Source organism: Aquarana catesbeiana, linkage group LG11 (assembly GCF_042186555.1).
Source record: "Aquarana catesbeiana isolate 2022-GZ linkage group LG11, ASM4218655v1, whole genome shotgun sequence".
In the NCBI taxonomy this organism is placed as follows: domain Eukaryota; kingdom Metazoa; phylum Chordata; class Amphibia; order Anura; family Ranidae; genus Aquarana; species Aquarana catesbeiana.
This window is the reverse complement of record NC_133334.1, coordinates 80,596,391-80,611,333: the sequence shown is the minus strand read 5'-3', so window position 1 is coordinate 80,611,333 and position 14,943 is coordinate 80,596,391.

Here is a 14,943-nt window from a genome sequence, read left to right as displayed (position 1 = left end):
CTGATGCTTTTCTGGATGTTTTCCAAGTCCCTATTACACCCCATGATCTCCCCGATCAGGATCTGTGCACTTTCTGAGGTGAAATGCCCTGGATCCACAACATCACGATTACCTAAAAAGATAGAAACAAAAACACACCATGTATTATAAATATGCCGGCATCCATCTCTTACCTGAGCCTGTGGTCGCAGACACTCATCTGTTGTGGTGACAATTTCCACATCTCCTTCCTCCTCCTGCTCTGCTTGGCTTGGGTGGGTCTCCACTTTTTCATGAGGTGGGGGGTCTCTGGTCTCCTCGGATGAGGGGTGTCCTCTGAGTCTTTTATCCCCTATGTAAAAAAAATAGGTATACTTAGCACACAGATATTTGATGACAGAAATAGGAATATGAAACATTGCTTGGAAGTGTGGTACAATTGTCTGTTTTGGCAGAGTTCCAAGATGTTGAATTTTTATTGTCCTTTGTCAAGCTTCAATACTTTACCTGTTTAGTACAAGCTTCACAAATGGAGTCACCCCTATAGTATACACTGGAGCACCTGTGTGGGACCCCCTAATAAAAAGTGTGTTCTTGTGTCCCACACTAGTGCTCCAGCATCCAGATGTGAAAACCGCTGAGTGTCCTCTCCTTACACAGAATCTAGTTTGCATTTCATTCTAGTTACAAACCCATCTACACAACCAAATTTTTTTCAGACAAGTAGGCCATAAAAAATGTTGGCAAATGCATATGGCCAAAACAATGGTGTTTTCTAGGCCGAAAGAACAATGTTTTATACGAACGAATAATGTGCCCATGAACATGAAAGTTGCCATTTTAAACTGTACAACAGTTAAGAAAAGCACATGGAGCAGCACGAACGTAAGAAAAATAAAGAATAGGAACACAGGACAACTACTTACTTTTTTGCAGCCCTCTCCATATCCTTCTGTACTGCTCATGCTCCCTTATTTTGAGGTCCGACCACCGCTTCCTGAGCTGATCTTTCGATCGTCGTGCCCCGAAATTCTGGTGCAGACTCTTGACCACTTTCGCCATGATCTTGGCCTTTCGGACATTGGGGTTGGGGTAAGGTCCATACTTCATAGTCGGCCTTCTTCAGGATGTCCACCATCTCCAACATCTCCCCAAAGGACATATTTGATGCCTTAAATCGTCTCCTTCTGGATCAGGACGTTTCAGGCTCCGGCCTTTCCTCCTCCTCCTCGTTGCTGTAATTATCTGGCACCTGCTGTGTCTCCGCCATGTGCTCTTCCCCCACTGCGCCGAACGAGAAGGGGCAGGGAATAGACTAGAAAGAGCGTCAGGGGCGCGTGGAATGTCACGCATGCGCAGTGTCTATAAAGTGTAACACACATGCGTAGTACGTATGATCTGTGAGCGGAGGAAGGAGTAACGGAGGCGCTGATCGTGATAGCGAAGGTAAGACTTAACATTGGGCCTATACTGCTTCTAGATTGAGGCCTATATTTGCACAAGTTTAGAAGACTTTAGGCTGACATTAGGGTTTGTCTTGTGTTGTGTCTTGCAGTGAAAATGGATATCTTGAAGGATCAGGACTTTATTCCAATCTTCATTGATATGTTCAGGGAGCTGCCTTGTCTATGGCAGATAAACCACCCTGAATATAAGAACCAAACAAAGAGGAAGGCAGCGCTGGATAATTTGTTGGAATTTGTGAAGATGGTGATCCCAACGGCAGACATAATATATTTGAAGATCCTAATTGGTGGCCTGAGGAGCACTTATCTAAGGGAGCACAAGAAGGTCCAGGATTCTCAGAGATCAGGAGCTGCAGATGACATTCATGTCCCCAGGCTGTGGTACTATGACAGGCTGCATTTTCTGGCAGGTCAGACTGAACCCAGGCCAGCACTCTCCACTCTTCCTTCCCCCCCAGCTGAGGCTTCTGACGCCCAACCTGGGCCTTCCAGGCAGCAACATGTGGAGGAGCCAAGATTGAGCCAGGTATAGCATTCTTCTAAATATTTCTGGTTGTCCAATCAATGATGTTAACTAGATGTTAGTTTGGAGTACTAATTTATGATTGTGATTGATGAAGCAAAAACTAAAACCATGTCCCTTTTTCATACACAGGGAAGTCTCAGCCAGGAGGTGGCCGGACCAAGCAGGCTGCCTGATACCCAGGTCCCTCCCCTCTGCCTTCAAAGACAAAGTGGCAGGAAGAGGAGTAACCTGGAGGAGGCTGCCATAGGCCTATTTTGGAAGGCTACAGAGGCCCTCAGAACACCCCACAGTGTGGAGGAGGACTTTGCTGGCCTAACTGCATTCAAAATGATGCAGATGGAGGAGGGCCAATGACTCCTGTGTGAGTTCTTAATTTTGGAAGCTCTAAATAAGGGCTTGAGGGGCCAAATCACATGTGCAACCCACATTTGTGACCTCACACCTAGTCCTCCTCCTCCTCCAGGTCCTCCTCCTCCTCCTCCTCCTCCAGGTCCTACTCCTCCTCCTGCCACATCTCCAACACCAGAGCCACAGCATGGAAGGAAGCGTGGAAGGAAGACCAGAGAGTGATGACCTGGGTTCAGTCTGGTCTGGCAAAATATGCAGCCTCTTGTAGTACCACAGCCTGGGGACATACATGTCATCTGCTGCTTTCATGATCTCTGGAACTTCTGGACCAGACTGCACTCCCTTACATATGGACTCCTCAGGCCACCAATTTTGCTGTAACAGAATTGATGTCTGCCCTGGGGGTCCAAGGCTTCGCCAATTTCTGCTGTTTCTCCAGCGTTGCCTCCCTCTTTGTTTGGTTCTGAGCCCTTAATAAAGGAATTTTTGTTACAATTATACTCGCCTATGTGTGTTTCCCTTCAAAAAGGACAGTTTGTTTGTGAGGAGGCAGGTACATTTCAAAAATACAATGTGAAATTAACAAGAGACACCAACACCAAGCAACCTCCTTGAGATTAAATAATACAAGATAATAATTGTGTTGTGGTAACTTGACACACAAAACACACACAAAAATATTCTGGAGTAAAAAAAAAGAAAAATCAGCCTTGAAAAAAATACAAAACAAAAATAAAAAAAACAAAAAAAAATTTTGTCAGATGTGACAAATCAAAATATATTGAGGGAATCACGATAAATAATAAAGAAATAAGTTTGTGAGAAGTCTGTGTGAATATGAGCAGCAAAACTACTTAATTCTTCTAGCATTATAAAGAAGAGAGTGTGTTGTATTAAACAATTTTAAACATTGCAGCCTGACGAAAGTGCTCTATCCATTCCGAACGCTAATTTTACCAGACCGAGCTGTTCCGTCTCGGAATTTCTTCTGAGCATGCATGGCACTTTGTGCGTCGGAATTGTCCACACACGGTCGGAATTGACGCGATCGGATTTTGTTGTCGGAAAATTTTATAGCCTGCTCTCAAACTTTGTGTGTCGGAAAATCCGATGGAAAAAGTCAGATGGAGCCCACACACGGTCGGATTTTCCGACAACGCGCTCCGATCGCACATTTTCCGTTGGAAAATACAACCGTGTGTACGGTGCATAAGCGTGCCGGGAAATAACAGATATGTACATAGAGGGGCACATAAGGTAGGAATGGGCAGAGCTATGCCAAAAACACATTTAGGAATTTAAAACCTGCACATCAAAGTGCCCTGGGTTAGGAAGCGCTCTGGTCTCTCCATGAAAATACAGAAGCCTCTAATAAACTTTTGGAGGTGAATGCTGTTTAAAGGAGAAGTACAGCCAAAGCTCATTTGGCTGTACTTTTTCTATGAATCGCAAGAGTGCAGTTCGTTCTGCACTCCTGTGACCAGGGCCGGTGTTCTGCCGAGAAAGTTCTCCTCGGTGGATAAGGACCCCCCTCTACTGCGCAGGCGCAGCGCTTGCGCAGTAGGAGTTAGCGGAAATAGCCGAAGCTGAATAGAATAGAAATCAGCTGTACAGGGCGCCTGTAAGAGGGCCCCTCGCGGGCTCGTTTCGCTCGCCACGCTTCGGGCACGGCCTCGCTTCGCTTGGCACTTTTTTATTCTCCCTCTAGGTCCACTTGGATGGTAGGGCTTGAACCTGGACCTAGGGCGCAGCATATGAATGCTTTCCTACGATTCCAGGTACATGTAGCTTTCCTGCTCCTCTGCTTGCCCGGACAGTGGCTCCTCCCGCTCTCCATTTATTCCTATCACTCCTACTCTCAGAGTGTCCCGATGTCTGTGTGACATCACCAGCCCTGCCCCCTAGCCTCCTGTTTTTTCCTTCCTGCTCTGGATAATGTGGAGGTAACTCCTCCTCTGTGTTGTGACCCCTCCCCTCCTGTGCTCTTTCCCTCGGGTCCCCTTCTCTCCAGTCTTACTGTAAAGTGAGTGGTGTCTCTCTCCTCTGTCTCTGTGCTGCTGAGGCTGCCACTACTCAGCTAACGGGTGATCTTCATTCGAGCATGATATCACAGTTCTAGCTGTGAAGACAACTGTTCTTTCTGATTCTGTTTTTATTAAGGACCTTTTAAGATTAGGTGCAGACATGTGGCTCCCATGCAGGGCTGTCTTTAACAGCATGGGGATGCATGAGCATTGAGTGCATCCCTGTGCCAGCACTCCATTCATTTCTACTGGGACAAGAGGTTGCATGTACACAGCCTCTGTATTCTAATATGACATGCAGGTTTGGGTCCCAATAGAAATGATTAGAACACTGGCACAGGGATGCACACAATGCACAAGAGAGCCCTGCACAGGACACACATGTCTGAATGGGCCTAAACAACTCATGTACATAGAGGCTTAGTGATTTCCCCAGCTCCTCAGGCATCCGAAACAGACAGGGATTTTACACAGGAGCTACCAAGTCTGGACATGGATGAAAATTAAGGTGGTTCACTAAGGACTAGATGAGTTTCAATCCATCTATGGCCATTCCTGCTAAAGAGAAGTCGATCTAATATGATCAACTTCTCTCAAACCAGCTTGTTGGAAAATTTTCCTTTGATCTGCAGTGCTAATCATTGTATTCAGACCACTATCAGAATGCAATGTCTCAGTGGAGAGGATACCTCCATCCACCTCGCTTGTGTGGATGAGGAGATCGGCTAAGTTTTTTTCAATCACACACTAACTGATCAGAAAAACTGATCCATCTATGGCCAGCTTACCATTCACTATACAATCTGATTGTACAATATATTTTGGATCTACCACCAACTATGTAGTACAAGGGTCTGCCTGATTGGATACTACTAATTGGATAATGAATTGTTTAGGTTTGTCCTCATTTTGCAAAGTTTTGGTAAATCGAAGGGAGATTGTGCAGAAATTGTACAATCAGATTGTAAAGTGTATGCTCACCTTTACTGTTCATGTGTATGATTACTTAGAATGACAAATGTTTTCCCTGACACATTGTCTAAAGCTGGGTACACACTATTAATTTTTTTTTGTTCCGCCTGCTGGAAGAAAAACTAATAGATACCTGCATGCACACAAACAAGGTGGATTCAGAAACTCCCCTCTGCCCTCTGTTCTATTGTACTCTGACAACAGGACTCATCCACTGATCAGAATACAATGATCAGCACTGCAGCCCACTGATCAAAGGAGGATTTCCAGCAGGACCATTTGACAGAAGCCAAGATCAGCTTCAGCTAGTTCTTGAGCTCCATTTACAGTCTTCAGAAATCAACCTTGGGCAGCCATTATTGGTGTACTCGGCAACCATTACACATGCTTCAACTAGCCCCGCCCCCTGCTCGGGGGGGGTGCATTTTGGCATCTTCGCCCTGGGCACTGAATTACCTTGTCCCACCACTGCCTGTGACCCATTTTTAGCAGACGGCTGACATCAGAGAGCTGGTCCAGGTTTAGGAAAAATTGAGACAATAAAGTCACGATCCACCCACATGCCTGGACCACCACCCGGCCCAGTCTCTCGGCCTGAGCCAGCCGCTCCCGCCCCCTCCACAGCTCAGCACTCCATGGAGCGAGGGGGGGGTTGAAGAGCAGACAGTGGTGACTGGCAGTCAACAGCTCTCTGCCTGGGGAGACCTGAGAACTGAGCGATCGGCGGTGTTTGATCGCTCGGTTCTCAGTGTTAGAGCCAGCGTGGGATCAATGCTGTATCCACCTAGACAAGTATGATTCTGCAAAAAACAAACAAAAAAATCCATCTCTTTTAATGCAAGTAGAAGGGTAGAACATGTGCTAGGAATATATAGGTTTTCTTTAACCTTTTATCAGTTTATAAAAGAGAACGAAAGGAAAGCGCCTCTGAGTGCAGGTATTTAATTATAACAAGAAACAAGTTATCCACACTTACAGATTGGTAAGGAGAATTACAGCTACAGAAGGGGAACGGCTCCAGGTTCAGTCCCGGCGTCCATGGTGTGGATACGGCAATGTAGTTTAGGAGAATTAGCCTCGGTCCCTTGCAGGAGAAAGCAGTACGCTGGGCTAGATGGAAGTCCTATAATCCAAGACGAGGGCGCTCGTGGGCGTGTGACGTCACCGGAGTGAAGAGAACCACAACGCGTTTCAGAGCATGCGCGAAGTACCCACTGGGCATGCACGCTCCTTTATCAAGTGTAGGTTGGACGGAAAGGAAGACAACTTATATAGCTCCGCATAGAGGGAAAAAACACACTACAGCTGATCGTATAAACATCAATGACTATAAACTAAAGGAAAGTGTATATATATGTGTATATCATGAGAGAAACAACATATAATGGTAATGGTGATATTATTGCTGAAACATAATATATACATATATATACATCATGAGAAAAAACAACAATCTGTGTATATAATAATAATAGTGGTGGTAATATTATTGCACAACAAATAAATATAAATTTAAATAATATAAAAATGAAGATGAAAAATATATGAAGATGAAAAATATAAAGGGGAAAAATTATAAAGGGAAAAAAACGGGGAGGAAAAATAATAATCATCAAAAATGAATAATATATAATAAAGATTAATAGAAATTAAGAGAATTTATAATACTCAAAAAAAATAAGAAATAAATAAATAAATAAAAATAAAAATAAAAATAATAAATAAAAATAAACAAAAATAAAATCAAAACGTAATAATAATAATAATAATAACGCTAGAGGACTCAAATGGATGATAATAATATATGAGAAGTAAGGCTATAATATCACACTACATGAGGACGCAATCTTATAATTCTACAGATATGTCGCATGACAGTGACTTCTATCTGGAAATGGATATTGACTGGATATAGATAAAAAATATTCATTATGGGTACATTACAGCTAGGTTAATGAAGAACTGATGGAAATGAGAGTTCCTAGTAACAATTATATATGCTGGAGATAAAAATATGTATATGTATATATATATATATATATATATATATATATATATATATATATATATATATATATATATATATATATATATATATACACATACGTATACAAAAGTGAATATGAAGGTAAAAATAATAATAATATAAAAAAAGATAATATATAATAGAATTTAAAAAGAATGATAATAATCTGAATCATGTTGATAATAATAAAAATAAAAATAATAATAATAACGATAGGGGACTCAATGGGATGATAATGATATGTCACAAGACAGCAACTACTATCTGGAAATGAAATGTGACTGGATGTAGATAAGAAGATATTAGTTAAAAAGATATATAAATAATATACATTAATAGGCTGAGGGTACATAACAGCTAGGTTAATGAAGAGCTGATGGAGATAAGAATTCCTAATAACAGTGATATATGCATATACATACATATACACATATATGCACATACGCACATGCACTAAACAACGTACACCATGCATACATGCATATAAAATACAGGTGAAACCTAAAGGGTGTATATATAAAAATATATAGCAAAAATACACACCAAAAATACATGAAGAATAAGTACATGAAGAATAGATACAGTGTGAAAGACACATTTACAGGCAAAAATATCCATGCTAAGATGGAAAGGGGAAAGGAGGAATAAATGATTATATGATGGTATTAACTTCTATTTCTTCATTTAACCCACTGGGCGCCAGAGTATCGAGGGTGTATATCCAAAATGTCTCGCGTTCGCATAACTTGGAGAACTGTTCGGCTTCAGACAAGTTACGGGGTATCGACTCAAGGACCCACACCTGTAGGCCAGCAGTAGATTGATTGTGGTGCTCTAAAAAGTGGCGAGGAACGCTATGTTCGTCACAACCTTTGTCGATGAATCTGCGATGTTTGCCAAGCCGTTGTCGTAATGGGTGAATAGTACGGCCAACATATAGTGATTTGCATGGGCATGTCAAACAGTAAACCACATATTCAGTAGAGCAGTTATAGAATCCCTCCAGCTGGTATATCTTATCTTTATGTTGAAAACTCCGTTGGCCATGTCTCACAAAAGCGCAGGTTTTACAAAGTGATTTATTGCACCTATACATGCCAGTGAGAGGGATAAGGACCAGGGAGTTATTAGGTTTGGTGCATATTGGTTTACTGGGCGCTATCTTATTTTTCAGTGTTGGGGCCCTTCTATAAGTGACCTTAGGTCTGTTGGTGAGACTATTGTTAAGGAAAGGGTCTTATTTTAAGATGTTCCAATGTTTATGGAGAATATGCTCTATTTTCTTATATTTGCCATGGTATCTGGTGATGAAACGCACAGTATCATTTTCCAGCTCTTTTTTAATCTTAGGTTTTTTTCCAGAAAGGAAGGTGGTGTAAGCCTGGTCTACTAAATTGTTGGGGTATCCCTTATGTAAAAATGTATTTTTATTAAAACTTAAAAATAAATTTTTAGAAATTTTTAGATACACCACCTTCCTTTCTGGAAAAAAACCTAAGATTAAAAAAGAGCTGGAAAATGATACTGTGCGTTTCATCACCAGATACCATGGCAAATATAAGAAAATGGAGCATATTCTCCATAAACATTGGAACATCTTAAAATAAGACCCTTTCCTTAACAATAGTCTCACCAACAGACCTAAGGTCACTTATAGAAGGGCCCCAACACTGAAAAATAAGATAGCGCCCAGTAAACCAATATGCACCAAACCTAATAACTCCCTGGTCCTTATCCCTCCCACTGGCATGTATAGGTGCAATAAATCACTTTGTAAAACCTGCGCTTTTGTGAGACATGGCCAACGGAGTTTTCAACATACAGATAATATATACCAGCTGGAGGGATTCTATAACTGCTCTACTGAATATGTGGTTTACTGTTTGACATGCTCATGCAAATCACTATATGTTGGCCGTACTATTCGCCCATTACGACAACGGTTTGGCAAACATCACAGATTCATCGAGAAAGGCTGCGACGAACATAGCGTTCCTCGCCACTTTTTAGAGCACCACAATCAATCTACTGCTGGCTTACAGGTGTGGGTCCTTGAGTCGATACCACGTAACTTGTCTGAAGCCAAACGGTTCTCCAAGTTATGCGAACGCGAGACATTTTGGATTTACACCCTCGATACTCTGGCGCCCAATGGGTTAAATGAAGAAATAGAAGTTAATACCATCATATAATTATTTATTCCTCCTTTCCCCTTTCCATCTTAGCATGGATATTTTTGCCCGTAAATGTGTCTTTCACACTGTATCTATTCTTCATGTACTTATTCTTCATGTATTTTTGGTGTGTATTTTTGCTATATATTTTTATATATATACCCTTTAGGTTTCACCTGTATTTTATATGCATGTATGCATGGTGTACGTTGTTTAGCGTATGTGCATATATGTGTATATGTATGTATATGCATATATCACTGTTATTAGGAATTCTTATCTCCATCAGCTCTTCATTAACCTAGCTGTTATGTACCCTCAGCCTATTAATGTATATTATTTATACATCTTTTTAACTAATATCTTCTTATCTACATGCAGTCACATTTCATTTCCAGATAGTAGTCGCTGTCTTGTGACATATTTGTAGACGAATAAGATTGCGTCTCCACGTATTGTGGTGTCATAGCCCTATTCCTTAAACATCATTATCATCCCATTGAGTCCCCTATCGTTATTATTATTATTTTTATTTTTATTATTATTATTATCAACATGATTCAGATTATTATCATTCTTTTTAAATTCTATTATTTATTATCTTTTTTTATATTATTATTATTTTTACCTTCATATTCACTTTTGTATACGTATGTATATATATATATATATATATATATATATATATATATATATATATATATATATATATACACATATTTTTATCTCCAGCATATATAATTGTTACTAGGAACTCTCATTTCCATCACTTCATTAACCTAGCGGTAATGTACCCATAATGAATATTTTTTATCTATATCCAGTCAATATCCATTTCCAGATAGAAGTCGCTGTCATGCGACATATCTGTAGAATTATAAGATTGCGTCCTCATGTAGTGTGATATTATAGCCTTACTTCTCATATATTATTATCATCCATTTGAGTCCTCTAGCGTTATTATTATTATTATTATTATCATTATTACATTTTGATTTTATTTTTGTTTATTTTTATTTATTATTTTTATTTTTTTTATTTTTATTTTTTTATTTTTGAGTATTATAAATTCTCTCAATTTCTATTAATCTTTATTATATATTATTCATTTTTGATGATTATTATTTTTCCTCCCTGTTTTTTTCCCTTTATAATTTTTCCCCTTTATATTTTTCCCCTTTATAGTTTTCATCTTCATTTTTATATTATTTAAATTTATATTTATTTGTTGTGCAATAATATTACCACCACTAATATTTTTTATATACACATATTGTTGTTTTTTCTCATGATGTATATATATGTATATATTATGTTTCAGCAATAATATCACCATTACCATTACATGTTGTTTTTCTCATGATATACACATATATATACACTTTCCTTTAGTTTCTAGTCATTGATGTTTATACGATCAGCTGTAGTGTGTTTTTTCCCTCTATGCGGAGCTATATAAGTTGTCTTCCTTTCCGTCCACCCTACACTTGATAAAGGAGCGCGCATGCCCAGTGGGTACTTTGCGCATGCTCTGAAACGCGTTGTGGTTCTCTTCACTCCGGTGACGTCACACACCCACGAGCGTCCTCGTCTTGGATTACGGGACTTCCATCTAGCCCAGCGTACTGCTTTCTCCTGCGGGGGACCGAGGCTAATTCTCCTGATCTACATTGCCGTATCCACACCATGGACGCCGGGACTGAACCTGGAGCCGTTCCCCTTCTGTAGCTGTAATTCTCCTTACCAATCTGTAAGTGTGGATAACTTATTTGTTGTTATAATTAAATACCTGCACTCAGAGGCACTTTCCTTTCGTTCTTTTTTATGCTTACTAGAGAGCTGACTTCGCTCACTCGGAAAGCCTGCCCTCAGTGCTGGTCCTCAGACAGAGACATTTTAGCTGTTCTTACCTTACCCCTTTGCATAAAGTTTATTGCTATGGACCGGCTATTGCTATGGACTACTGATTACTATATCTTACAGTTATAGCTTTGTTTTTATATATATAATTCTTTTAGTTGGTTGACTGATTTTGAATTTAATTTTATCGCATAGCGCATCTTTCACATTTGTCCTGAGCGCTCGCACATATTTGCATTTTTATCAGTTTATAGCAGTTAACAATGAAAGTCACGGTTTTAGTTTTGTTACTACATTTTGCATATCCCCATTTGCCTTCTTAAAGGCCTGTATGACAAATGTTTTAAAAACACTATACATATGGGAAAAAAAAGGCAGGTCACAAGCTGGACAGAAATACTAATTCTTTGGCAGGTGAAGATGCTTCTGTTAGTATTAAAGCGATAGTAAACTCTCCTAATGATACAACATTTAAACAAGATTTAAATTTAACTAGTTATTTGCAATGAACATGCCACTAACAGTATGCTCAAAAAGCTTTCTTACAGTCATAAATCATTAGTTGGTAAACACTCATGCTTGCTGTTCGCCACCGCCATAGCAACTGTGGACTTCTGTGTCTGTATGGTAAATTATTTCCGCCCTCAGTAGTATTCCATGGCCATAATCCCACGCATGCTCATTAATAGCCGTATCCAAGCCTCTTCTTTGTTTCTGGTTACAACGGAAACTAAGTGCAGCGAATCAGAGCTGATCCTGTTGCTGCATTAGAAAGGAGTATCGCGGGATCTCGGGGCGATGCCGACAATAGGAAATGACGCAGCCCCGACATAGACCCTGCATTTTTCCAGCAGCATAAGCTTGCTGGAAAATAAGGACTAACGTCGCATGCGCAGGTGACAACATTATAAATAAAATTATAGATTTCTAGAAAAGCAAGCAGGTAAGAACATATTCAACATGCGCAAATAATAATATAACCTGCAATTGTCCATTTAAAGGAAACTGCTCTGAATGGGAATACAACCGCTTTAAGCCATTTGCTTGGAGCGCAGCTTTAACCCTTTACTGCCACCAATGCATGTAGTACTAAAGTTTGTTGCCGCTTTACAGCTTGACAGGACGCATCCTGCAGCCATTCATCGCGACGGGCAGAAATATACTCTCCTGATTAGGAGCTACGCTTAGGCTTCTTCCTCCCACTTTCTCACTAGGGTACGGGTTTACCAGATTTCTGCCCCTAATTGTGTGGTCCAGTCCTCCTATTGGTATTGTCCTTTTGGGATCTGGCACCCAGGGATAATCTGCACCAGTTGGTTCAACAGATGACGCCAGGCGAATGGTCGTGATTGCTCTGTTCTTTTGACCTTTATTAGTAGATTGTATGTTGTTTACACAGTTAATATGAATCAGTGATATCGTGTCTAGCCCTGATGAAGCGAAAAGTTCTTTGCGAAACATGTTGGCTGATAGTCACGTATGAATTCTGAAATATAATACTGGATGGTCATATTTTCTTAAAATGTTAATTTTTGTTATATATTTTAATCATATTTAAATACAATTTGTATATTTTTATCAACTTGATTGATCTTTACCTACTGCTGATGGACATAGTATTTCCTTGTAAAATCCCATTTGCTTTGGAGAAAGAGGTTTTCCTCTTTTCTCTTCCTTTTACGAACATGTGCCCTAAAATTCACGAATATGTGCCCTAAAATTCACAAATATGTGCCCTAACATTCATTTTAGTGTATTTTTTACAGAAATTTTGCATTTCATCAACTGGTGCACTAATATCATGTGATAAAAAATTGGAACTACCACTATTCTATTCTCTAGGGTGTCTGTTTTCATAAAATATATAAGGTTTGGGTGTTTTACGTAATCTTCAGGCCTAAAATTACTTTTTAAAATGGCAGCAAAAAGGGTTAAAGCATTTTTGACAATTTCTAGACACAGTGTTGCTAGTAGTGTACAGCTGATTCAACTTTCTTAATTTACAGCTTGGCTTAGAAATGGAAAAAGGAAATTCTTTATTGGTTTCCATGGGCAACTGATATTTATAAATATATCTTAGAAACACCAATAATAATCACAAATATAATAATAAATATATTTCTCCCCTCCCCCCTCCTATCTGTATTGCGGCCTTATTTCTCGGGGTGGGCTGTTATGCACAACATGTTTTGTGCTTACCCACTATAGCCACCCCTCTTCACCGATCCACCAACTACCTATGTCCCAAAAACCCGATTGTAGCCTTGGACCTGAGACGACACACCATCTGCGACCTTTAAGAGCAGTTTTTTCATTTTGACACACCATACATTAGGTACATGGACCACTTGTTTTGCACCTACCAATCTCACCATGACCATCTGTATCGACCCACTACATAATACCTATTTATTTATCTGGACACATTGACTCAGTGGGGCAGTGATTTATTCCAACAATATCTCTGAGATTTGCTAGGTCCATATTGCCTATGTATATCCCACCACTGTGAATGACTCTGTGTTCTACCAATATTGTGTTCTTATTTTACCACTAGATGGTACCAGACCACTGTTTTGGGCTCTGTATGTACGGATTTTTTGTCTTCATATTTCTGTTTTGTGTTTAATTTTTGTTTTGTCTATTTCCCACTAAGATACAATCCTTGTTTACTATTCACTTGCGGCTCTTCTATTATCACACATGTTGTGAACTATGATTGGCGCAAGTGAACAGGCTGGCTATTGCAAGCCGTTTCAGTTCCCTCCTATCTCTGCTGGTTCTAAGTAACACACAGACGCTGCGCTCCACTGACGTTCACGTCAGGGGGCGCGGCCACTCTGTCATTGGTACACTGCCTGCATTCTACACAGGCGCAATGGGGCTGTCTCAAGTGCGCATCCACCGGCGTTTGGCGCCGTTATATAAATACAGGGTGATATCCGAGCTTGTCTGAGCACAGATATACGGAAGGCACCCACACATCGGACATCCTAAGGTAGGTTCATACTTTGCGGAGACACATGCATAACCCCTGGATGTGTTCCCCATAGGTGATTGCATATATTTATTTAATTTTTACATGGTCCCACCTAGGACACATCTACTGAGGGATGGTTGGATATTCATCCGCCCGTTGTATAGCCTTTATCACACAGGCTCCAACGATCGTCTGCCCTAAGTAGATTTGCTCAATACAGATTGGTAAATATATTATCTCTTTAAATTTTTTTGATAGTCTTGATACTTTTTTTATTGCTTTCCTGATATCTTAGATATCTTATCATCACAGACACTCCCCATGTGTTGGTATTTAGTACACATCCTGCCACTGGAGATCTGGTACACCTTTCCCTTTTCTGTTTTGCTCCCCTTTTGGGTGGCCACCGCGCCGTGCGAGTCTGGTAATATACTGTCGTGGGGTCCTGTGTCTGCTGGGGAGGATCCTCTCTTCGCGGGTGCGGGCTCCTTGTCAGAGCCTTTGTTTCATCACACTTTTGCACTTTTTATTTCGATTTTTTATTTCAGTTCTTTTTTCTTCTTTTTTCTTGTCCTTCTTGGTCCTCTG